Consider the following 25,395-nt stretch of genomic DNA (forward strand, 5'->3'; position numbering starts at 1 on the left):
CAGAGAACGACTCAGCTTGGAGACAGATAGGTCTGATATTTTTTGGGTTGTAACCCCCTACCGGAGCCTGAGCCTTGGGAGTTTGTTCTCCTTTTGAATTTATATATATTTTTATTAAATATCCCTTGTTGTTTAATCGGGGGTTCATTTATTAAGTTTTTTGGCTTAACCGCTATTACCATCCCACAACCGTACCACCTCCCGGCCTGGGATAATTTGGTCCAGTCACGAGAGCCAGTAGGGCTGAATTGCCACCTCACAGATTTTGCAATTATGGAGAAGAATGTTCATTCCAAATTAAAACAAATATATTCTGCAGAGAACTTGTGAGACCTACTGATGTTTTAATACTCCAATTTATATGATGAACTATCATTATTTATAAATTAACAATCATTCCATTTATTTAACTATTTCCATGCATAATTTATCAAATTTAACTTTAAATTCACATAATCTGTATGTATGCTTTTTAACCTATGAAAAAGCATTTTTTAAATATATATCATAATAGAAAATTTCAAAGCCTAACTCCACTAATCAAACATAAAAATGAAAACTAAAAACTAAAAGGTAGATTTCCTGTTCCACATTCTAATAAATATGAAATCTGAATATTCTTCAAACATGGCCACTCTCCAGCAATAAAACTTGGTTTCTGGAGACCACAGCCCAAAATTGGAAGAAATCTGTACAATATTTATGACAATGGAAATAAAACAATTATATCAATTATTTATTTTAATCCGTCTGATCACAATATAATTTTATTTAAAATTTATTATAATTAAGATAATAAAATATCATTCATATTCCTTATCGATTGATCGATTTACATTTCGGAACAAACAAACAAACAAAACAATTACTTCTTTAAAACAGGGAAGGAAGACCCTGACAGAAAACCAAGGGTTGAAGGGGCTGCATAGGAAAAGAGAAACCAATCCTTCTAAGGGAAAGAACCCGGAATAAAAACTTCTGGAGGACTATGGGGGTTGGACATCGGGCTAAGAACCCAATTCTGGAAGAAGCTGACACACTGAAAGGGCCGTAGTGGTAAAGAAGAAGAAGAAGGACATGTAATGAATATCGAAACTTTCATTAGGTTTGTACGTCTTCCTCCTCTGTGTGTGTGTGTGCGTGTGCGCGCGCGCTTGGGTGTGTGTGTGGCGTGTGGGGCGTCTGGGGCGTGGTGTGGGGGTGGTGTCTTGTCGTGTGGTGTGGTGTGGTGTGGTGTGCAGTCGTGTAGTGTCGTGTCGTGTGGTGTGCTGACGTGTCGCGTGGTGTGTCGTCTCGTGTGGCGTCGTCTCGTGTGGCGTCGTCTCGTGTGGCGTCGTCTCGTGTGGCGTCCTCTCGTGTGGCGTCGTGTCGTGTGGCGTCGTCTCGTGTGGCGTCGTCTCGTGTCGTGTGGTGTCGGCCCACACCACAGTACACCACACGACACGACAGCACACGACGACACGACACGACGCGACACGACTGCAGAACACACCACACAACACACCAAACCACACGATACAACACGATAGGACACCAGGCCCCACACGCCCCACGCCCCACGCCACATACACACACCCAAACGCTCGCGCGCGCACGCAGACACACACAAAGGAAGAATACATACAAACAAAATGAAAGTTTCGAATTTCTTCATTACATGTGCGCTTCTGCTCCAACCTCTTCTTCTCTAGCACTACGGCCCTTTCAGTGTGTGAGCTTCTTCCAGAATTGGGTTGGTAGTCCGATGTGCACCCCCCCCACCGTCCTCCATAAGTTTTTATTCCGGGTTCTTTCCCTTAGAAGGACTGGTTTCTCTATCCCTATGCAGCCCCTTCTACCCTTGGTTTTCTGTCAGGGTTTTCCTTCCCTTAGCCTTTGGGGATTCCTCCCCTACCCACAAGGCAGTGGGGGCACTGAGCTCATGTGGTATTTGATGGGTGTAGCCTGCCACCAGCTACACTCCCACGTTCTCCGGTCTTGCCGCCTCGGTCCGGGACTGCCCCTTATTCGCAGCTAACCCTCATATCACTATCCGCCACCTGTCGCCCGCCCAGTACCTGAGGCTCGCCCTGGATTACGACTGAAATAAACAAACACGACGTTACGGATACGGATCCTACACATCTCCGTTACACTTTTTCGCCGAATGACCCTTCCGTGTAGACGTATTTACGTCAAAATCATTGCTTTATATTATGGAACTCTTAAGGTTCATTGTCGTGTTCAGATCATCCACCTACCTAAAGTCAATTGAATCTGTTAAATTTTGTGCGGTACATGTCTCAACCATCTCATACTCCTTGAATTAATCACTCTAAAATGTTAAATTGAATCATAAGTATGAAGTTCCCCATTGAGTAAGAAACTAAACTAACCCCCCCCCCCAAAGGGTGTTTAGTTTTGTGTCTTATCCAAGTGTTTTAACCCTTGAATGCGCAGTATGACTTGAATGAGTATTATTATCAGTATCAGATTACCTTGTTGGTGTCAGTACGTCTTCTCTCACTTTTCTCCATTTCTTAAATAGTTTTCTGTCGCTGTTCGGAGACGATGTGCTGCTTGTAGAGCAGTGATCATGCGACTGGCTTCGTATTTGTTTATTTATTACGTTATTTGTTTACTCGGCATTGTTGTGTTTCTATACCAACACAACAATGCAGAGTATAAACAAATATCTGTTGACATTGTTTGAAGACGTCACCTTCTGTCACCGGTATCTAAAAGACAGACACAATTGAAAATATATAAATCACTTTATATTACTGTTAATTAAATTAAGCAATGAAGCTATAACACACCCATCACAGTTTCTAGAGTTCACCTCAGTGAACAATACAAAACACATACGAATGTGTTCAAGGTCTAAAATTTGGGTTTGTATTTTTCTGTGTTCATTGTACACGATTTTCAGATTCCGTAATACTACAGATTCAGAAATATAAGTTATGAAATGTTGACAGATGAACCACGGTTCCGGAGAATCTGACGTAAATACGTCTCTATAATGTAATGTAATGTAATAATTCTTACATAAGATAAGTACCTGTGATATTCTAAAACGTTTTTACCAGCACAAAATTATCTATTCTACGACGCACTTATTCTACAGCCGATTCACAGCTCAGCGCTTTCCGCAATAACGAAAGCGGATTGTTGACGGCAGTAATGTAACACAACAATGCCGAGTAAAGAGATCACGTAACAATTAGTTTCTTAGATAACATAACTTCATTGTTATATTACCTGGGAAACGTCAAACTTCATTGATATGTTACCTGGGAAACGTCAAACTTCATTGATATGTTACCTGGGAAACGTCATCTGTTTATCAACAAATAAACAATGGTTACCTACATAGTTACCTTACATTACATTACATTACATTCATCTACCACAGACCCATCTTAAGCGTAACTAATTCAATTTAAATAAGCAATGTCTTAATCAAACTTTACTCGATTGTAAAGCAGGTGTGACGTATTTACGTCAAATTATCCGGAACCATGGTTCCACTGACAACTTTTTACATGCAAAACAAATTAATTAGAATAATGGCCGGTGTCAAAAGCAGGGTATCTTGTAGAAAATTATTTCGTAAATTTAATATACTTCCACTTGCAAGTGAATTTATACTCTGCTGTCTATCATGTGTGGTGGAAAACTTAGATAAATTTAAAAGAAATACAGATGTACATAATTTAAATACAAGATGGAAACATGATCTCTATGTGCCAAATCCTAACCTTACTAAATATCAAAAAGGAGTCTACCATACAGGTATCAAGTTATTTAATAATCTTCCACCAACAGTTAAAAGTCTTAGTTATTATATAAAGGTATTCAAGCCTGCATTGAAATATTACCTCTTCACTCACTCTTACTATTCCGTAGATGCTTTCATCTCTGCTGAAATTTTTTAAGCTTTATGTATATCTATAATCTATACGTAAAGCAAGTTTTGCATTTCTTTTTAAAATTTAAAATTCTGAGGTTTTTGTATATTAATTTGTTAAAATCTTGAGTAAAAAACTAAACTAACCCCCCCCCCCAAAGGGATGGTTAATTTTGTGTCTTACTCAAGTCTTTTAACCCCTTCCTTTCATTGTATTTATCGCCTAAACATAATTTAAACAAAGAGGCGTCAGTTTTCGTAAGCAGTTTGACTTGAATGAGTATTATTATCAGTATCAGATTACCTTCTCTCACTTTTCTTCATTTCTTAAATAGTTTTCTGTCGCTGTTCGGAGACGATGTGCTGCTTGTAGAGCAGTGATCATGCGACTGGCTTGGTATTTGTTTATTTATTACGTTATTTGTTTACTCGGCATTGTTGTGTTTCTATACCAACACAACAATGCAGAGTATAAACAAATATCTGTTGCCATTGTTTGAAGACGTCACCTTCTGTCACCGGGATCTAAAAGACACACAATTGAAAATATATAAATCACTTTTATATTACTGTTAATTAAATTAAGCAATGAAGCTATAACACACCCATCACAGTTTCTAGAGTTCAACTCAGTGAACAATACAAAACACATACGGATGTGTTCAAGGTCGTATTTTTCTGTGTTCATTGTACACGATTTTCAGATTCTGTAATACTACAGATTCAGAAATATAAGATATGAAATGTTGACAGAGGAACTACGGTTCCGGAGAATCTGACGTAAATACGTCTCTATAATGTAATGTAATGTAATAATTCTTACATAAGATAAGTACCTGTGATATTCTAAAACGTTTTTACCAGCACAAAATTATCTATTCTACGACGCACTTATTCTACAGCCGATTCACAGCTCAGTTCTTTCCGCAATAACGAAAGCGGATTGTTGACGGCAGTAATGTAACACAACAATGCCGAGTAAACAGATCACGTAGCAATTAGTTTCTTAGGTAACATAACCATTGTTATGTTACCTGGGAAACGTCAAACTTCATTGATATGTTACCTGGGAAACGTCAAACTTCATTGATATGTTACCTGGAAAACGTCAAACTTCATTGATATGTTACCTGGGAAACGTCATCTGTTTATCAACAAATAAACAACAATGGTTACCTACATAGTTACCTTACATTACATTACATTACATTCATCTACCACAGACCCATCTTAAGCGTAACTAATTCAAGTTAAATAAGCAATGTCTTAATCAAACTTTACTCGATTGTAAAGCAAGTGTGACGTATTTACGTCAAATTATCCGGAACCATGGTTCCACTGACAACTTTTTACATGCAAAACAAATTAATTAGAATAATGGCCGGTGTCAAAAGCAGGGTATCTTGTAGAAAATTATTTCGTAAATTTAATATACTTCCACTTGCAAGTGAATTTATACTCTGCTGTCTATCATGTGTGGTGGAAAACTTAGATAAATTTAAAAGAAATACAGATGTACATAATTTAAATACAAGATGGAAACGTGATCTCTATGTGCCAAATCCTAACCTTACTAAATATCAAAAAGGAGTCTACTATACAGGTATCAAGTTGTTTAATAATCTTCCAACAGTTAAAAGTCTAAGTTATTATATAAAGGTATAAGCCTGCATTGAAATATTACCTCTTCACTCACTCTTACTATTCCGTAGATGCTTTCATCTCTGCTGAACATTTTTAAGCTTTATGTATAGCTATAATCTATACGTAAAGCAAGTTTTGCATTTCTTTTTAAAATTTAAAATTCTGAGGTTTTTGTATATATTAATTTGTTAAAATCTTGAGTAAGAAACTAAACTAACCCCCCCCCCTTCGGAGGGTTTTTTTTGTGTCTTACTCAAGTCTTTTAACCCCTTCCTTTCATTGTATTTATCGCCTAAATATAATTTAAACACAGAGGCGTCAGTTTTCGTAAGCAGTTTGACTTGAATGAGTATTATTATCAGTATCAGATTACCTTCTCTCACTTTTCTCCATTTCTTAAATAGCTTTCTGTCGCTGTTCGGAGACGATGTGCTGCTTGTAGAGCAGTGATAATGCGACTGGCTTGGTATTTTTTGATTTCTTTGTTGTGAAGCGTTATTTGTTTACTCGGCATTGTTGTGTTTCTATACCAACACAACAATGCAGAGTATAAACAAATATCTGTTGACATTGTTTGAAGACGTCATTTCCTGAAGGCAACGAAAATCACAAATTTTTATAGTAGAAGACTAGAGCAGGGCGCTCCTTCCGGAGCGCGTTCTCTAATCTGATATTCTACGTCTTTACGTCGCTGTTCTTGTTCAGTCAACTTTCTACGTCCATCCCCACCCTTGCAAATCTTCGTCTTAAAATCGATCATAATAGTTTTCGTAATCGTAATATATCGAATGAGGATCAGTTTACCTTGTGAAGTTGTTGGAGTTGGTACTTCAAATACTTGATGACGTCTTCTTTCGCTTTTCTGATGTTTTAAGCCAACTGTCAGTCGATAATCAAGATTGCGGTCTGCTGCTTCTGGAGCAGTGATAATGCGACTGGCTTGATATTTTTTGATTTCTTTGTTGTGAAGCGTTATTTGTTTACTCGGCATTGTTGTGTTTCTATACCAACACAACAATGCAGAGTATAAACAAATATCTGTTGACATTGTTGATTGATGACGACGAAATCACAAATTTTTATAGTAAAAATAAAAAAAAGATATTTCAGCTACCACAGACCCATCTTAAGCGTAACTAATTCAGGTTAAATAAGCAAAGTCTTAATCAAACTTATCTCATTTGTACAGCATGTATGAAGGGAATATTTAGAATAAAGCCAATATATAAACTTCCTTTCCGTAAAGACGTATTTACGTCAAATTCTCCGGAACCGTGGTTCCACTATCACTTTCATTTTTTTTTGTGGGGGGGGGGGTTGTCTACTCGGTCGTGACTCTGCGTATGCACTTTCGGTGCCCACAACGAAGCTGAAAGCCAGGGCTGGGGCTCCGACGTGCTGGGAGTGGTGACGAACTCCTGTAATCCAACTACTTAGAGGCTAAGTGTTGAGAAATGACTTGAGGTTGGGAGTTCTGGTGTTCTGTGTCCCACAGCTAAGCTCGGTATCAATATGGACACCCTGGGGGGAGCCCGGGGTGGCCAGGTTGTTTAAGGAGGGGTGGATCGGGCCAGAGAGGAAACTCACCCGTATGATGCTGTAATGGGATCGCGCATGAAGACTGGGAGCTGCTTTAGAGCAGACCGGAAGTCACCTGTGATCGGAGCTACCGGCACCTGTACTACGACAACCCCGGCCCAGGGAGCATTTTTTGGAGGGGGGGGGGGAGGATGAGCCATGTCTCATGGCTCGAGTAGCCTATCAAACATAAAAATGAAAACTAAAAACTAAAAGGTAGATTTCCTGTTCCACATTCTAATAAATATGAAATCTGAATATTCTTCAAACATGGCCACTCTCCAGCAATGAAACTTGGTTTCTGGAGACCACAGCCCAAAATTGGAAGAAATCTGTACAATATTTATGACAATGGAAATAAAACAATTATATCAATTATTTATTTTAATCCGTCTGATCACAATATAATTTTATTTAAAATTTATTATAATTAAGATAATAAAATATCATTCATGTTCCTTATCGATTGATCGATTTACATTTCGGAACAAACAAACAAACAAAACAATTACTTCTTTAAAACAGGGAAGGAAAACCCTGACAGAAAACCAAGGGTTGAAGGGGCTGCATAGGAAAAGAGAAACCAATCCTTCTAAGGGAAAGAACCCGGAATAAAAACTTCTGGAGGACTATGGGGGTTGGACATCGGGCTAAGAACCCAATTCTGGAAGAAGCTGACACACTGAAAGGGCCGTAGTGGTAAAGAAGAAGAAGAAGGACATGTAATGAATATCGAAACTTTCATTAGGTTTGTACGTCTTCCTCCTCTGTGTGTGTGTGTGCGTGTGCGCGCGCGCTTGGGTGTGTGTGTGGCGTGTGGGGCGTCTGGGGCGTGGTGTGGGGGTGGTGTCTTGTCGTGTGGTGTGGTGTGGTGTGGTGTGGTGTGGTGTGCAGTCGTGTAGTGTCGTGTCGTGTGGTGTGCTGACGTGTCGCGTGGTGTGTCGTCTCGTGTGGCGTCGTCTCGTGTGGCGTCGTCTCGTGTGGCGTCCTCTCGTGTGGCGTCGTGTCGTGTGGCGTCGTGTCGTGTGGCGTCGTCTCGTGTGGCGTCGTCTCGTGTCGTGTGGTGTCGGCCCACACCACAGTACACCACACGACACGACAGCACACGACGACACGACACGACGCGACACGACTGCAGAACACACCACACAACACACCAAACCACACGATACAACACGACAGGACACCAGGCCCCACACGCCCCACGCCCCACGCCACATACACACACCCAAACGCTCGCGCGCGCGCGCAGACACACACAAAGGAAGAATACATACAAACAAAATGAAAGTTTCGAATTTCTTCATTACATGTGCGCTTCTGCTCCAACCTCTTCTTCTCTAGCACTACGGCCCTTTCAGTGTGTGAGCTTCTTCCAGAATTGGGTTGGTAGTCCGATGTGCACCCCCCCACCGTCCTCCATAAGTTTTTATTCCGGGTTCTTTCCCTTAGAAGGACTGGTTTCTCTATCCCTATGCAGCCCCTTCTACCCTTGGTTTTCTGTCAGGGTTTTCCTTCCCTTAGCCTTTGGGGATTCCTCCCCTACCCACAAGGCAGTGGGGGCACTGAGCTCATGTGGTATTTGATGGGTGTAGCCTGCCACCAGCTACACTCCCACGCTCTCCGGTCTTGCCGCCTCGGTCCGGGACTGCCCCTTATTCGCAGCTAACCCTCATATCACTATCCGCCACCTGTCGCCCGCCCAGTACCTGAGGCTCGCCCTGGATTACGACTGAAATAAACAAACACGACGTTACGGATACGGATCCTACACATCTCCGTTACACTTTTTCGCCGAATGACCCTTCCGTGTAGACGTATTTACGTCAAAATCATTGCTTTATATTATGGAACTCTTAAGGTTCATTGTCGTGTTCAGATCATCCACCTACCTAAAGTCAATTGAAGCTGTTAAATTTTGTGCGGTACATGTCTCAACCATCTCATACTCCTTGAATTAATCACTCTAAAATGTTAAATTGAATCATAAGTATGAAGTTCCCCATTGAGTAAGAAACTAAACTAACCCCCCCCCCAAAGGGTGGTTAGTTTTGTGTCTTATCCAAGTGTTTTAACCCTTGAATGCGCAGTATGACTTGAATGAGTATTATTATCAGTATCAGATTACCTTGTTGGTGTCAGTACGTCTTCTCTCACTTTTCTCCATTTCTTAAATAGTTTTCTGTCGCTGTTCGGAGACGATGTGCTGCTTGTAGAGCAGTGATCATGCGACTGGCTTCGTATTTGTTTATTTATTACGTTATTTGTTTACTCGGCATTGTTGTGTTTCTATACCAACACAACAATGCAGAGTATAAACAAATATCTGTTGACATTGTTTGAAGACGTCACCTTCTGTCACCGGTATCTAAAAGACAGATACAATTGAAAATATATAAATCACTTTATATTACTGTTAATTAAATTAAGCAATGAAGCTATAACACACCCATCACAGTTTCTAGAGTTCACCTCAGTGAACAATACAAAACACATACGAATGTGTTCAAGGTCTAAAATTTGGGTTTGTATTTTTCTGTGTTCATTGTACACGATTTTCAGATTCCGTAATACTACAGATTCAGAAATATAAGTTATGAAATGTTGACAGATGAACCACGGTTCCGGAGAATCTGACGTAAATACGTCTCTATAATGTAATGTAATGTAATAATTCTTACATAAGATAAGTACCTGTGATATTCTAAAACGTTTTTACCAGCACAAAATTATCTATTCTACGACGCACTTATTCTACAGCCGATTCACAGCTCAGTTCTTTCCGCAATAACGAAAGCGGATTGTTGACGGCAGTAATGTAACACAACAATGCCGAGTAAACAGATCACGTAGCAATTAGTTTCTTAGGTAACATAACCATTGTTATGTTACCTGGGAAACGTCAAACTTCATTGATATGTTACCTGGGAAACGTCAAACTTCATTGATATGTTACCTGGAAAACGTCAAACTTCATTGATATGTTACCTGGGAAACGTCATCTGTTTATCAACAAATAAACAACAATGGTTACCTACATAGTTACCTTACATTACATTACATTACATTCTTCTACCACAGACCCATCTTAAGCGTAACTAATTCAAGTTAAATAAGCAATGTCTTAATCAAACTTTACTCGATTGTAAAGCAGGTGTGACGTATTTACGTCAAATTATCCGGAACCATGGTTCCACTGACAACTTTTTACATGCAAAACAAATTAATTAGAATAATGGCCGGTGTCAAAAGCAGGGTGTCTTGTAGGAAATTATTTCGTAAATTTAATATACTTCCACTTGCAAGTGAATTTATACTCTGCTGTCTATCATGTGTGGTGGAAAACTTAGATAAATTTAAAAGAAATACAGATGTACATAATTTAAATACAAGATGGAAACGTGATCTCTATGTGCCAAATCCTAACCTTACTAAATATCAAAAAGGAGTCTACTATACAGGTATCAAGTTGTTTAATAATCTTCCAACAGTTAAAAGTCTAAGTTATTATATAAAGGTATAAGCCTGCATTGAAATATTACCTCTTCACTCACTCTTACTATTCCGTAGATGCTTTCATCTCTGCTGAACATTTTTAAGCTTTATGTATAGCTATAATCTATACGTAAAGCAAGTTTTGCATTTCTTTTTAAAATTTAAAATTCTGAGGTTTTTGTATATATTAATTTGTTAAAATCTTGAGTAAGAAACTAAACTACCCCCCCCCCCTTCGGAGGGTTTTTTTTGTGTCTTACTCAAGTCTTTTAACCCCTTCCTTTCATTGTATTTATCGCCTAAATATAATTTAAACACAGAGGCGTCAGTTTTCGTAAGCAGTTTGACTTGAATGAGTATTATTATCAGTATCAGATTACCTTCTCTCACTTTTCTCCATTTCTTAAATAGTTTTCTGTCGCTGTTCGGAGACGATGTGCTGCTTGTAGAGCAGTGATAATGCGACTGGCTTGGTATTTTTTGATTTCTTTGTTGTGAAGCGTTATTTGTTTACTCGGCATTGTTGTGTTTCTATACCAACACAACAATGCAGAGTATAAACAAATATCTGTTGACATTGTTTGAAGACTTCATTTCCTGAAGACAACGAAAATCACAAATTTTTATAGTAGATAGACCTGAGCAACGCGCTCCTTTCGGAGCGCGTTCTCTAATCTGATATTCTACGTCTTTACGTCGATGTTCTTGTTCAGTCAACCTTCCACGTCTCTCTCCACCCTTGCAAATCTTCGTCTTAAAATCGATCATAATAGTTTTCGTAATCGTAATATATCGAATGAGTATCAGTTTACTTTGTTGAAGTTGTTGGAGTCGGTACTTCAAATACTTGATGACGTCTTCTTTCGCTTTTCTGATGTTTTAAGCCAACTGTCAGTCGATAATCAAGAATGCGGTCTGCTGCTTCTGGAGCAGTGATCATGCGACTGGCTTGATATTTTTTGATTTCTTTGTTGTGAAGCGTTATTTGTTTACTCGGCATTGTTGTGTTTCTATACCAACACAACAATGCAGAGTATAAACAAATATCTGTTGACATTGTTGATTGACGACGTAATTTATTAACGACGACGAAATCACAAATTTTTATAGTAAGAAGATTTTCCAAACTCTGCAGCTGTGTCGAGGTCATGCCTTGCCCAAACGAAGTCGTTTAGTTAGGTTTGTCTCTTCGGATTTCTTTCGTTGGCCTTGATTTTAAATCGATAGGAGGGCACTCATCCACTGATTCAGATCAGAATTTAGCAAAGATCTGGCCGTGGTAGATCGCACATTCGCTCTTTGGGCCTGTGGCCCGTAGCTTGAGATACTGTTCCATTAAACCACTTTTCAGTCTTGGGGAGCAGCTCCGGCCATTTCTGTGGGTTTGGTGGCAGTGGATTTTGCGTAACCACAGCGTTTCGACCTTTCTTAGCGCGATAAAAGTTGGTGAGATGCGTGAGTGGAGACAATGACTCGGTTTTCAAGTTCAGTACGGATAATTCTTATTACACAGACTCTTCAGAATATTATTCCGGGATAGGTACGGGGCCAGATCCCTAAGTTTGCGTCCTATCGAAGAATCTCTATCCAGGTTAATGGCCTTCACCAACAAGCCTTCCTGCATCTCGCGTTCGCTCAGGCGAGGAAATTACTAGCGCCACTGGCTTGATTAATCTTATTTGCATCGTCCGTCTGGCTTCTCGATGAGAAATGACAAAGCTTTGTACAACCCTAAGGACTTCTTGAGACGTGCTGCTCAAATAGGAGAGCCGTGTACGTATTTCCTGGAATCGGGATTCAAAACAACGTGAAAAGAGCACCGGATAAGCCGAAAAACATCCACGGAGTCGATGCAGCAGCTCGGCCATCGGAGCGTAGCGTGATTGGTCTGGGTTCGTAGCCCGGTTCACACAGCGTTCGTCTACGAAGATGCGGGGAGCCTTTCCCTGAATATCGTCATAATCGTGAGTGGATTTAAGTGGCATGACTTGGAATATTCGAGAATTCCATCTCTCATCGTCTGTTCCATTTGGGTCCTAACTGAAAGTCTCACTGAAAATGGCATTGCTCTCGTATGCGAGACGCAGAATGAGATTGCTGTGGCATCCCCCGGTTCTGAATGTGTGTTGATCCTCGGTGCTTGAACTGGTCCATCCTCCTCTCATCGAATGAATCAATATCGATAAGTCGATTCACTGGATTCTCATTACGCCTATAAAAGGGAATCTGCCCTATCAGAGCCACGTAATGAATAAACAATGCATCAGTGTTAGAGTAAATTAATGTGGAATTAACTTAAATTGTGTTGATCCTCAGTGCTTGAACTGGTCCATCCTCCTCGTCCATTGCTGATTCTTACTTTATGCAACGCGAAAAAGAAATTTCCAATTTTCGTACTCAGTTATTTGCTTAGACGCCAGAGAAACGTCAGCTTCGAGACGAGCGGCGTACATCCACCCCCTCCCCTCCCCTCCCCTCCCCTCCCCGGCGCTAAAACTTCAATTTCCTCAGACGCCGAGGTAATTCGCCGATGTCACAGCAAACCCGCTAGAGCGTGCCCCAGGCGCTGAGGCCGGTTGAGCGTCTGTTCGCGACGCTTGGGAATAATTCGTACCCGTTCGAACGACGTGAGTGCGAAAAATAGAATTTGCTCTTTTCCGAGTCGCAAATCAGTGCCTAACTCGAATACGCCGTAACCCACAGACATAAGGAGATTGCATTTGAATGTATGAGAACATCCACTGCTCCTGCACTTGAAGTACAGGCAACACGCAGCACTTCACGTAGTTTTCCGCAGGCGCAGGCGTTTGAAGCGATAAGAATTCAGAGCCTTTTAAGACGGTCGTAATTCGTAAACGTGGGAGCTCGACTGAAGCTTCGAGCTTAAGAGAAATGTGATTCCTGCTAGCGGATGCCAGTGACCCTCATATGAAAAACGAAGGACATTCATTGAAATGAGCCGAGTTTATTTGCCCAAATCTTACAATAAGTAGATACATAAATGCTACTCATCAAAGTAATTGATTCTGAAATTATTGCTACTGGGACGAAATTACGAAACCTCGTCCATTTTATCTTGTGCCTGTGTTACGAAGGAGAACTTCAAATCATAAAACAAAACACGATCCTGCCCCCGTGTGCGTTAATGGCCGCGTACCAATGTCCTTACTGACGCGAACTTGGATTCATTTGTAGCTCTGTCCAGTTTCATGAAATTCGTATTTCTCTCCAAATAGTGCCCTTTTTTTTATTGTTATTAAATCGAGGATGTGGACTGAGGACAAAACGAGAAAAGTCCTTCTTGTGGTCACTAAGGTAGTTCAAGGCCTGTGACTTCGCTCACAAAAGTACGCTGAGAATTCCCATCCAGCTTCTTTAATATCATTTTCATGTGATCTGACGTCAGCGTCAGAGTGTTCCAGTTGGTCTGTCCCCTTCTGGTTTTACGAATAGGATTTTCTCATGGTTTCTAACTAATTCTCCGTCTAATTATCATTTATTTCGTCATCTTAATAAAATTAGGGACCTCGTTATTTTGTAGTAGTCTCCGACCTCCTGCTGATTTATTCCTCACAGGCCCAAGCCAGTTTAAGAGACGAAGTTCCGAAGAAGACGATGTTTACCTGGTCCGGCCTGAAAGTTCGCTCACCTCTTGCAGCATTGTGCAGGGGATCAGTGACCACAGTGGGGTAATATTAGAAGTGGAATGGGAAGAAAAAATCCGTGAACCGCAGGTAGAAAGATTAGTCCCCATGTTCCATAAAACAAATGTTTTAGGATTACAAAGCTTTCTTCGGGAAAAGTTTAAATTATGGGCTGGAAATGGTAGTAGCGTGGAAGAGATATGGGAAAGCTATAAGGATATAGTCTTCGAGGGTATCGATCGTTTTGTACCTCAAAGAATCCTGAGTAAAAATCCGGATCCGGAATATTATACCAAGGAAGTGAAACGTCTGAAGGTAAAGGTGAGGAGGGTTTATAATAAGAGAAATTCTGGAGGGCAGTACCAAGCGGAGCTGAAACGGTTATCCAAGGAGTTGCTGATAGTAAAAAAGAAGGCTCAGGAGACATTCTTAACTTCGGTCTTGCAAAGAGAGGGGAGAAGCTGGACAGAGTTTTACAAATATGTTAAAAGACGTAAGGGTAATAGAGAAACTATTCCGGCAATCAAGGGCGTTAAAGGAAACCTCATCACAGATCAAACAGAAAAGGCCAACTCCCTTAACGCTTATTATGCGTCGGTATTCAGTTGCGAACGGATAATTTCGCTAAATAACCAGCTAATCCAATCAACAGATTCAGATAAAACGTTTACCATTAGTATCAATATCATAAGGAAACGGATAGCAGCAATCGGGAAAAATAAATCCGTCGGACCAGATGGCATCCCCGGGGAAATTTTAAAGTTAGGTGGGGAAGCAATGATTCCATACCTTGCGCGTCTGCTGGAGGTAACGATGAACAACAATTCTATCCCAGGGGACTGGAAGAAAGCTATAGTGGTCCCTATTTATAAAGGGGGAGATCGATCGGTAGTTGGGAACTATAGACCGGTCAGTTTAACCTCGGTGGTTTGCAAGCAAATGGAGCACGTTATAGCAGGGTATCTAAGGCAAGTCTGGGAAAGGAGTGAGTGGTTATATGAGGGTCAACATGGGTTTAGACCAGGGTACTCATGCGAAAGTCAAGTAGTCACGGTTTGTCAAGATGTTGCTGATTCATTGGACGAGGGAATCAGGACTGATGCGGTTATAATAGATTTCTCAAAGGCATTCGATTTAGTCCCACACGATAGGCTGATTACAAAAATTGCTGCAACCGGTGTGGACTTGAGGGTAGTGTTATGGGTAAAGGAATTTCTCTTAGGACGTTCGCAAAGAGTAAGAGTGGAAGGACAGCTATCTCATGAAGTCAGGGTAACGTCAGGAGTGCCGCAAGGGAGCGTATTAGGTCCCTTGCTATTCCTAGCTTATGTTAATGATATTTGGAAAAACATTGATTCAAATATACGGCTTTTCGCTGATGATTGTATAGTATACAGGAAAATAATGGATAGTAGTGACATTGATAAGTTACAGACAGATATGAATAGATTATGGGAATGGGCGGTAGAAAATGAAATGAAGATAAATCCAGGTAAAAGTAAAGCAGTCAGCTTCAATAGAGCTAGGGTGAAGGATAAGCTGAGTTACTTTTTTGGGGATCAATTAATTCCAGAGGCAAATAGCTTTAAGTACTTAGGAATACTTATTCGCAGTGATCTGAGCTGGGCAGATCATGTGAATTATACACTAATTAAAGCATGGAAGGCTCTCCATTTCGTAATGCGTATACTAAAAAAGGGAAATAACAATACGAAACGTTTAGCTTATACGTCGCTAGTGAGACCGATACTTGAATATGGAGCTGTGTGTTGGGACCCTTACAGGGAAGGACAGGTAAGAGCACTAAATCGGGTGCAGAAGAGAGCGGCTAAATTTGCTAATTTCACGAACGAATCTGGTTGGGAAACATTGGCACAGCGTAGATTGATAGCCCGAATGTGCGCCCTTTTCAAAGCATACACGGGGGGCCGGGCTTGGAAAATGATAGAGGATAGATTATTAAAGCCATGCTACCTGGGCAGGGACGATCATACTCGGAAAATTAGGACTAGGAAACAAAGAACGGATGTAGGCAAATATTCCTTTGTAAATAGGACCATAAGAAGCTGGAACCAATTACCTCCAGGCGTGCTAGAGTCTTTCCCCTGTAAATTAGGCACCTTTAGAAAGAGGGTCAGAAAAGTAGTTACAAGCTAAGGGTTATTAAGTTGGGAATAAATGGTGATAAGTGAAGTGAAGTGTCTTAGTCTCCAAGTGATGAAGGGCTGTAGTTCTTTGGGATAAAATTTTCATGTACTGAGAGCGGACTTTATATTCCACTCTTAAGTATTGTGATTAATTAGTGGATGTGTGTTTTTTTTATTGTGTGTCAGATGTTTTATTTTGAGTGTGGTATGTTGTATTGTTGTGTCTCATTGTATTGTTGTGTGAGTGCATCAGTTCATGACGTTTGTAATACATTACAGTTATTGTCTTATGTCTAGGTGGTATTAAGTTCTTTTTTTTAAGTTAAGTACTTGAGGTTGGATGGTTTTGTAATTTATGAGTTGGTTGATTTTGAGTGGGATGTGTTGTTTTTGTTGTGTCCTTTTTTATTGTTTTGTTCTGTCTCTGTGTTGATGTATCTCATTGTATGTTGTGTCTTATGGTTTTTGTTGTGTCCTTTGTTTATTGTTTTGTTGTGTCTCATTGTGTTGATGTATCCCATTGTTTGTGTGTCATATTGTTTTTGTTGTGTCCTTTTGTTTATTGTTTTGTTCTGTCTCTGTGTTGATGTATCTCATTGTTTATTGTGTCTTATTGTTTTTGTTGTGTCCTTTGTTTATTGTTTTGTTGTGTCTCATTGTGTTGATGTATCCCATTGTTTGGGTGTCATATTGTTTTTGTTGTGTCCTTTTGTTTATTGTTTTGTTCTGTCTTTGTGTTGATGTATCTCATTGTTTATTGTGTCTTATTGTTTTTGTTGTGTCCTTTTGTTTATTGTTTTGTTCTGTCTCATTGTGTTGATGTATCTCATTGTTCTGTTCTGTCTCATTGTTTTGTATGTTATTGTAGGACACTGCCACCGGGTATAAACCCATTTGCAGTCAATAATAAATATATATAATAAATTATGGTCCATGAGATGCCGGAAGATAAGGTTTCAGAAGCGCATTCCCTGACTGTCGATTAAACTAATTTGTCTCGTTCCATGTGGAACGTCAAGACATTATTTAACACTCGCAAACTAAGATCCTTGCATGTCTGATGGGATTTTACGGGCTTCTTAGAATATACACGCACGTGTCGCATTTGCAAAAATTCTGTTTTAAACTGTTCACCTGCAGTTTGCTCAAGTGCAGAATTCTCTTCTGTTACTCATGCCGAAGCAACTGGAAATGGGTTCCGAAATCGTCGATCGTCTTACTCGAAGGCCGTAAAGCACGCGCGATCCAGCAAGCTTTTGTTAACGAGCAGAAAGCATCGTCAGTATCATTCATTCGCGTTTTCACTGGCGAGGCTAGAAGTCAGGTCTTCTTTTTTGTGTTTCCGATATTTGTTGTTAATTGGCATCGTGATTTGAAACTGGCTGTAGACAAGCAGACGTAACCTCCCCCCCCCCCAAAAAAAATAAACACGTACTTAGAAGAGTTTTATCTCCAAAAGTTTACCATTTATTCATATAAACATGGTTCATTATGTTATCCCTTAAATGTTCTGCTCTTAAAACCGGATATCTGTAATAAAACTTTGAGAGTCGCTGAGTTTCAGCCACGGATCTTATTTGGCTCAACACGGACTCAGTTGGAGATCGAACGCGAGATTCAGATAATGCAACTTTGCTGTTAATATACCTCCTGAATTTCCTGACTTGTTGATTAATGTAACGGAGACCGGAAGTTTTTCCGAATGAAGCCGTTAATCTCATTATGCAGTACAGATTTTGTGTACGCGTAATTTTGTGTTCTGAACAGACGTGTCTGAGAAAATTCGTGGTTTCAAATAGCGCTACTTAAGTCGTTGATGAACTGCGTTAGCGAACGCAGAAGTGAATTCGCTCTCTACTTTGCCAATCTGTGACCCTCCAGTCTCCGCCTGACATCTCTCTGATAAATTGTTCCCCTCTGGCAGGTAAATCACTGCTGTGGTTCCGATATCACGGGGATTTATCAGGGTTAATTTGCGGCACGTTCGCACTCAATATTCTGGTGTTGTTACGAACACGAGATATGTGCTGGATGTGCGCATGCGCGTTCGGGGTAATGGACATCAAAACAGTAATGACTGCGCGAATTCGATCCTTTATGACGACACAGATCATTTACCAATGCCTAGGCGTCTAGAATAAACGACGCCCTCAATCTCTGATCTCCATTTCCTTGCTGGAAAATTCTCGCGTTTCTCAGCTCTTAAAATGACAAAGTTCGCGAGTATGTAGAAATTCAGGCGTCGTGTTTCTTTGGAACGTGGCGTCAGGAAGGCTCGCGAAATTTGTGCGTAAAAACGGGATTTTTGTTTGGCTGAGGGTCAGGACAAAGGAGATCCATCTGGATAATTCTGGCTGAAGGTCTCCGTTATCGGGGGTAGGCATTTTGAAAGAGAGTCCCAGTATACGACTGATCGCAATTCTTTGTGAAGGCGAGAGAAACAAAGCGTTGGACATGTGCACGGGCAATACGGGCATATATCGCTCTTTGTGAGTGGACCAATCAGCGCAAAGGAGGTCTCCTGAAAAACACCCGTTTAGAGGCCGAAACTACGTTGTTGCAACTTCGCACCTGGTAACCTTTTCTGGTGTTCAAGGAAGGTTTGGATTTGTACGGACAGCGAAGTCTGCAAATGACGGCATTTCACGAGTCCTCGGATTGTTTGCATGGAAATACATGTTAAAAAAAAAACAATTAGCATTCACTGGAAACCAAAGTTTGTCGCGCAGAGCGTGGCAACACTGAATGTTTCATGTCTCCTTGCTTGTTTCTCGCAACGTTTGATTCCTTCGACGTCAGAGTGCACGTGAGTGATGCAGGCCTCAGCCTCAAATTGTGCTGGAAAACATTTTTATGTTCCGTGACCTTCGATGACCTTTTAACGACACACAGTTTCGGTTTTATTACTCTCAAGGACAACTGAGAACTGGGCTTGGACTAGACGACATGCACCCCGCATCCATTTCCACTTTGCCGGCAAGGAAGCCCACTGAAGCGAAATTTGACGCTGAAGCCGAAACACGCTCCAATGGGTCTCGCCCACTTCATGTGGGTATCGAATTCTCTTCCGCCACATCCGGGATTTTGAGGTCAGGACAGAAGCCTTTGAACGATTGGAATCCGGCCAAAGCCTGTCCAAAATTTCCTCGGCGTTTTCAGGAAATTCAAGTGACCGGAAAAACTAACGTCGCTGTACCAACTGCTAGATTATGAAGCGGCGAATCAAATGAATTGATGTTTATTTGAAATGAACTCGAAGCGATCGCGGATTTAATCAGGACTAGAAAATTGTCCGTGCAGAATGACGAGAAAACCGAACACATCATTTGGGAATAATTTTATTAAAGAGTGTAACGAAGAACATGTACAGTTTAAACCATCGTTTGTCCTTGCTCAATTGCGAAAACTGCGAGCGTCTGTTTTCTAGTTGTGTAGAATTACATGGAAGTGTTAACAGTTTCTTTCCTTGAACACAGAATTTAATATGGCTTAATTTTGCAGTCTCGACCAAAATCATACGTCGAGGTATAAAGTAACTGCACAAAGAACGCCGTGCGCAGAGTAGGCCACGGTTAAAATGAATGTCGTGTAGATCGGTGCCATGCATTCTTGATCGTGGAGATCTTTCAGTAAGGATAGCCGATGTTGCAGGGTCCATCCAAATACGCAAACACAAAGTAAGGTTTAGATCTGGCCCACACGTTTTTCATTTCCCAAACCGCATAACTGATATAGACTAAATTTGGTATTGGAGCCTACATTAAGAGTGGTCAGGTGAAATACATTTTGGCTTGTAGTTTCGGCTTCAAAGTTTTTACGTTGACATAAAATTGGTCTTCACGAACTTCGCGCTGTCTGGACTTTCATCGCTTGGCGTGGCGACGCATCGTTTACGACGTGATTCTGAGTGACTCCAGGCATCGTACTTGAGTCTTGGGAAACGTAACTGGAGCTTCTAAAGTCGGCCTTTCTGGAAGTAAAACAGGTTGGCTGCAGTCAGATTGGCGATTAACAATGTTTTACGGAATGCGACAAAAATCCTGTTGTCTCCCCCCCCTCGCCCCTTCCGGCATCGCCACTAGTGCGGTGATAATGTTCGCTAACAGAAAGTGCTTTGGATGCAAACGGGAATCCAGATAAATTCTTTGGATTATGACAAAGTGCGTTTCGCGGTGTCTGTACGAGTTTCAAACGGACTTGGGAAAAGTCACGTTTCTCTTCAAATTAGGCGGACGTACACGTAGCCCTCGATTTGCGCCGATTCAGAATAACGCCGGTTTTGAAACCAGAAAGCTAAAAAGTGAAAAGAATATATTTTACTATTATTTATAACGTTTTACAATATATCTCGTAATTCTTATATCGCTGATTTTGAATAAAAGAAATGCATTTACGTAAGTTTCGTTAACGCGAATTTGCTCCAATGAGATCGATGAATCGGTAAAAGTTGTTTGTGAAATGCAAACTTTTTCTCTTGTGCTAGGGCGAAGAGGAGTGTTGTGGCATCCATGAAATTTTGAAAGAAAGAAAGAAAGAAAGAAAGAATGAAAGAAGAAATCACGACAGTCCACACTACACGCCTTTTTTAAAAAAACATGACGATCCTGAACCAGGGACTTCGTCAGAGAACTCACGCCCCTTCATCACGCCATATTTTTTAAATTACCTTTATTTTATTTACGTTATTTCAGAGCTTTAAATGCAATGCCATTATTTTACTCGTCAATGTTTTGGTGCTGGGAACGCGTGTCATTGACTTCCCATTGATTTACATTATAAAATCGTTCCAATTTACACCGATTCGTCCAGGAACGCATCCCCGACGTAAACCTGTACTTGTGTTTTATGCACGTGGGATAAATAATTTCAATTAACGGACGGAAGAGGAAAGCCAAATGCGGACAAATGAAGATCAGATTACGAATTCATTGTAGCGAATTATTTAGCGCTCAGTTTGCCCCCCCCCCCCCCCGCACGTCCGCTTTGGCCATGAGCGCTGGGCAGTTACGAGATCGTTGCGTAACTTCGTCATTCCTTTCTTGTGACACAATCCTCGGGGTCACGTCGTTGACCTAACAAGTGTCTCGAGCTCTTGTTTTCCGACGCTAGTCGCTTTCTGCAGTCAATTCCATGATCCAGCAAATGTGAAAAGACGGACACAATCTTATGCATTGTAATTAATTATTTCCAATTAATCAATGATAATAACTGTATTTTCCTCGTAACTTAATACATTCTCTTCATACGAATATAAACCCATAATTTCAAATGTTACTTACGAATCCTGAAGGCCCTCAGTGCTTGTTTGCTGTTTTAAAACGCGCTGATGCGACCATCGGCCTTTCTCTCACGCATATCGATGCGAAATTTTCTTTTGGTTTTTGTTAAATCTGCCGGCTCACCACAGAACAAATCTTTTTGTGTGGAATTTGCAGACTTTGATATGAAACTTTTTTAAGGGTTTATAAGTTACCAATCGACGACCGGTTTAGGAGAAAATCAATTAAGTTAGATTTAAGCTTCATGCAGAGTTGTCGTATTTGACCAATACGAAAGTAGGAAAGCCAAAATAAAACTCGCTTAGCCCCCCCCTCCCCCCCTCACACACACTCACACATTTTTATGAAAATCTTTTGCGTATTTTTTTAGTAGGACGAACAAGAAGACATGAATGACGCATTAATGAGAAGCTTGGTGTGTGCAAAACTGCTATCAAATTAACTACTCAGTGTCACTAATGGCCGCGTGATTGTGACCTTCTGGGTTGTGGCACCGCGACTTCCGATGTTTTCTATTGTGTGTCGTCACATCCTGCTGGTAGGAACAGCGACAGAGAGACTTGGAACTGTGCAGTGGATCTGAAGACGCGCTGAACGCAGTCGAATATTCTGACACAGCGGCAATCCCGAGGCCACAGTGCCAGGGTTTCGCGTCTAATCAACTCATTGATTCACTTATTTGACTGTTGAGTTTGGGGGCCGGACGGTGTATCTGCAGAAGGTTTGAGGCTTCTGTCCGCTCCTTTTAACTAGAAACAATTTTCTGTTCCACAGATTTCCAGAGAATTTAATATTGACCGCGAAACTGTACGTCACTGACTAATTTAAGCAACGGATACCAGAGATGATCGTCGAGAGACCTCAGCAAATTCCCACACAAATAGACAATTCATAACCGCACTTCTATTAATACTTGTGATGAAATTACATAAACTGATCGGTTGGTTTACAATTGATAAATGAATATAATTCGAAGACGGTGCGTGGCGTCGTGGACGTAAGGCTCCACGGTTTCATAATCTCGGCACCAGATGGAGGTGAGTGGTCAGCGCCACTCTCCCGGTCGCCTAATCCTTGGGAAAGAGGCTCTTGTACCCGCGGTCACCGGAAGAGCGATGTTTAATATCGCAGAGAATAATCGAGATAAAAACAAGGATCCACTCAGGACTTAGGAAGTCAGTTCGTGGATCTGGTGGGAATCTCACGATCCGGAATGTTGGTAGCGCTCGGTGCATTTGGGGAGAACGAGGGACGAATACCAAAATCCGTCTCGTGAAGATTTCCGTCACTGAGCAAATGAAGAAACCACACACATTTTTCGAAAGGTTGTGTGGGCCGACTCTTTGGACCAACTTATGCAATGAACTCAGTTGCCTGAAAACAAATGTTTTACGGGGCGTTAAGGCAGACCAGTGGTGTCAACGTCGAGTGCGAACGCCATTCGGATCAGGCCTTCCTCCTCGACATATGACAGAACATTTCGAGTTGGAATCGATAATGCCAAATCGAATCATTCGAGGAGAGGAAGGTGTCGCTCTATAGACGGCGAGAGTTTTTCAAAGAAGTTTTTTTTTTAAAATTTCGTTGTTGTTTTTTTGTTCCATCCGAGAATTTTTGAATTGGTTTTTGGTTTTTGGTTGTGGACTGTGAGTAGCACAACAGTTCATTGTAAATTTGCAATAACGCATTGACGCAAACGTGATCTTTTTGCGACCAGGGGGAGGAACTTCGAGGAGCCGGCGTGATGTTATCAGATGAACTTTTCTCTCAGGTTTTGACGCAGGATTTTGTTTGTTTTGTGGTCGATTGTTATCTTGTTGTGGGTTGCATTGCATCTGTTCTACGAAGCTCGTGCTAATGAAAATCCTCTTAACCCCGGAATTAGAAACAAAGCAACCAATTTATCGCTGATCGATAGCAGTGACGTAATATTTATCGCCCGCCCCCCCTTTCAAATAGCCTACAGTGTTGCCACGTCACTTTCAGCTTTAGCAGTGTTTTCCGCGGGGATAAATTCGGCAGGTTTAAATTTCAACGCTGAATATTTTCTTTAAAATAATTTGCAAGGTTTCGCCATGGAATTAATAGCAGGAATCCGCTTTTATTTTCTCGCTGATTTATTTAATTTCTATTTAGTCCACTTTTACACGGGGTCCGCACGGACCGACGTATGCAGAGTGAGGCTTTCAATGCGTTCCAGGGTTAGTTCAAAATTAAGCGTTTGTCGGCCTCCCACAATTTAAGATTTACCGAAATGTTTGCTGTCGGATTTCTTTGTCTCCTGGTGTGTGCTACAATTACGGGCCTTCACTTAGTGATACTCGAGAAAGGAAAATTTCGTAAGGCAGGCAAGTACGTCTCAAAAATATCCCTTCTCTTACTTAACAGTAAATGCATTGAATGTTTAATGTTTATTCAAACAGACTAGCAACAAGTTGGTACACAATTTTGTCATCCATTGAATGCAGTAAAGTTTCCTTGGGCCTTCTTATTTTGGAAAGAGCCTCTCGCAGATAAGATGGCAGGCAGCTCCTGTCCTCCCACTCCTTTTGAAACCCTCCAGAGAAATGTTACGATACTTTTTCTATAACTAAAATAATGTCTGTCTTCCGCGCTCACAAACGCCAACGAATAAACTCTCGCCTGCCAAGTGCGAGTTCACAGAAATTAATACTACGAGTCGCACAACAAGGGAAGGATTTGTCGTGGGTAATCGGTGAATTGGCTGCTAATGCGCTGTTCCAACAAATGTGCACACACCCCAAGTCATTGTAGAGAAATAACTTAAGCAGCTTCTAAAACTGCTACATCTAAGACTACTTTAGTAACAAATCCCAACCATAATACAGGGTGAGTCAGAAGTATGTTTAAAAACTTTGCGTGCGTGTTCCTGGATCAAAAATAAGGAAAAATGTTCCTATGAACATGGGGTCGCAAATGCTTATTTTTCGAAATAATAGCCAAAAATATTTTCCAATGTCTGCCTTTATTGCCGAGTATAAGGACAGGGATGTTTCTTTATAACAGATGCTCAAAGGTTGTTCCTCCGTTCTCCACACACGCACGAGCACGACGTACACACGACTCACGAATTCTTTCGTACACTCCAGAGTTTCCTCGAATCAACTGCACGCGTTCCCATTGGTCGTCTTCATTGTTCATGGGCGTTGCATAAACGACGGACTTCAAGTGACCCCACAGATAAAAGTCCAACGGAGTCAGGTCCGGTGACCTCGGTGGCCACCACGCCCAATCCCTCGCTGAGGGTTCTGTTCATTGAGACGATATCTGACGCGATGGGAGAAGTTTGATGGGGCTCTGACATGCATAAACGACATTTGTCTTCTTGTATTCAGTGGGACATCTTCACGGAGGCGTGGCAAGTGTCTTCTTAATATTCGCCGATCTGAAGGTCCTCTTAGACGCGATCGAAGCATGTGTGGACCAATAAGCACGTCGGAAACAATCACTGTCCAAATTGAAAATCTTTGCTGGAAGCTGGATTCACTTTGACATAAAGTCAGTTCATTGAAACTTATTTTTGGTCATTATTTTGGAAAAGCAACATTTGCGATTCCATGTTCATAGGAACATTTCTTCTAATTTTTGATCCTGGAACACGCACACGAAGTTTGTAAACATACTTCTGACTCAGCCTGTATAATTGTTATTTCATTCTTAGAAGAGGACAGGAACATTTTTTGAAATGACACCTT

At 41.0% G+C, this 25,395-nt stretch overlaps 1 long non-coding RNA gene and 1 pseudogene across 1 annotated transcript; one reads left to right on the forward strand and one right to left on the reverse strand.

Annotated features, from left to right (window-relative positions):
- Positions 1 to 701: 701 nt before the first annotated feature.
- Positions 702 to 5,985, reverse strand: LOC147872519 (uncharacterized). The gene is made up of 3 exons (XR_015537175.1): positions 5,910 to 5,985; positions 2,478 to 2,717; positions 702 to 2,080 (listed from the first exon to the last, which is right to left on the reverse strand). It is a non-coding gene; the product is annotated as an uncharacterized LOC147872519 (long non-coding RNA).
- A 948-nt stretch (positions 5,986 to 6,933) lies between these two features.
- LOC147872520 (signal recognition particle RNA) lies at positions 6,934 to 7,194 on the forward strand (annotated as a pseudogene).
- The last annotated feature ends 18,201 nt before the right edge of the window (positions 7,195 to 25,395 follow it).

This window comes from Zootermopsis nevadensis, unplaced genomic scaffold, assembly GCF_977971745.1.
Source record: "Zootermopsis nevadensis isolate Lab colony 2312 unplaced genomic scaffold, Znev_1.0 Znev_ptg000026l, whole genome shotgun sequence".
Lineage (NCBI taxonomy): Eukaryota > Metazoa > Arthropoda > Insecta > Blattodea > Termopsidae > Zootermopsis > Zootermopsis nevadensis.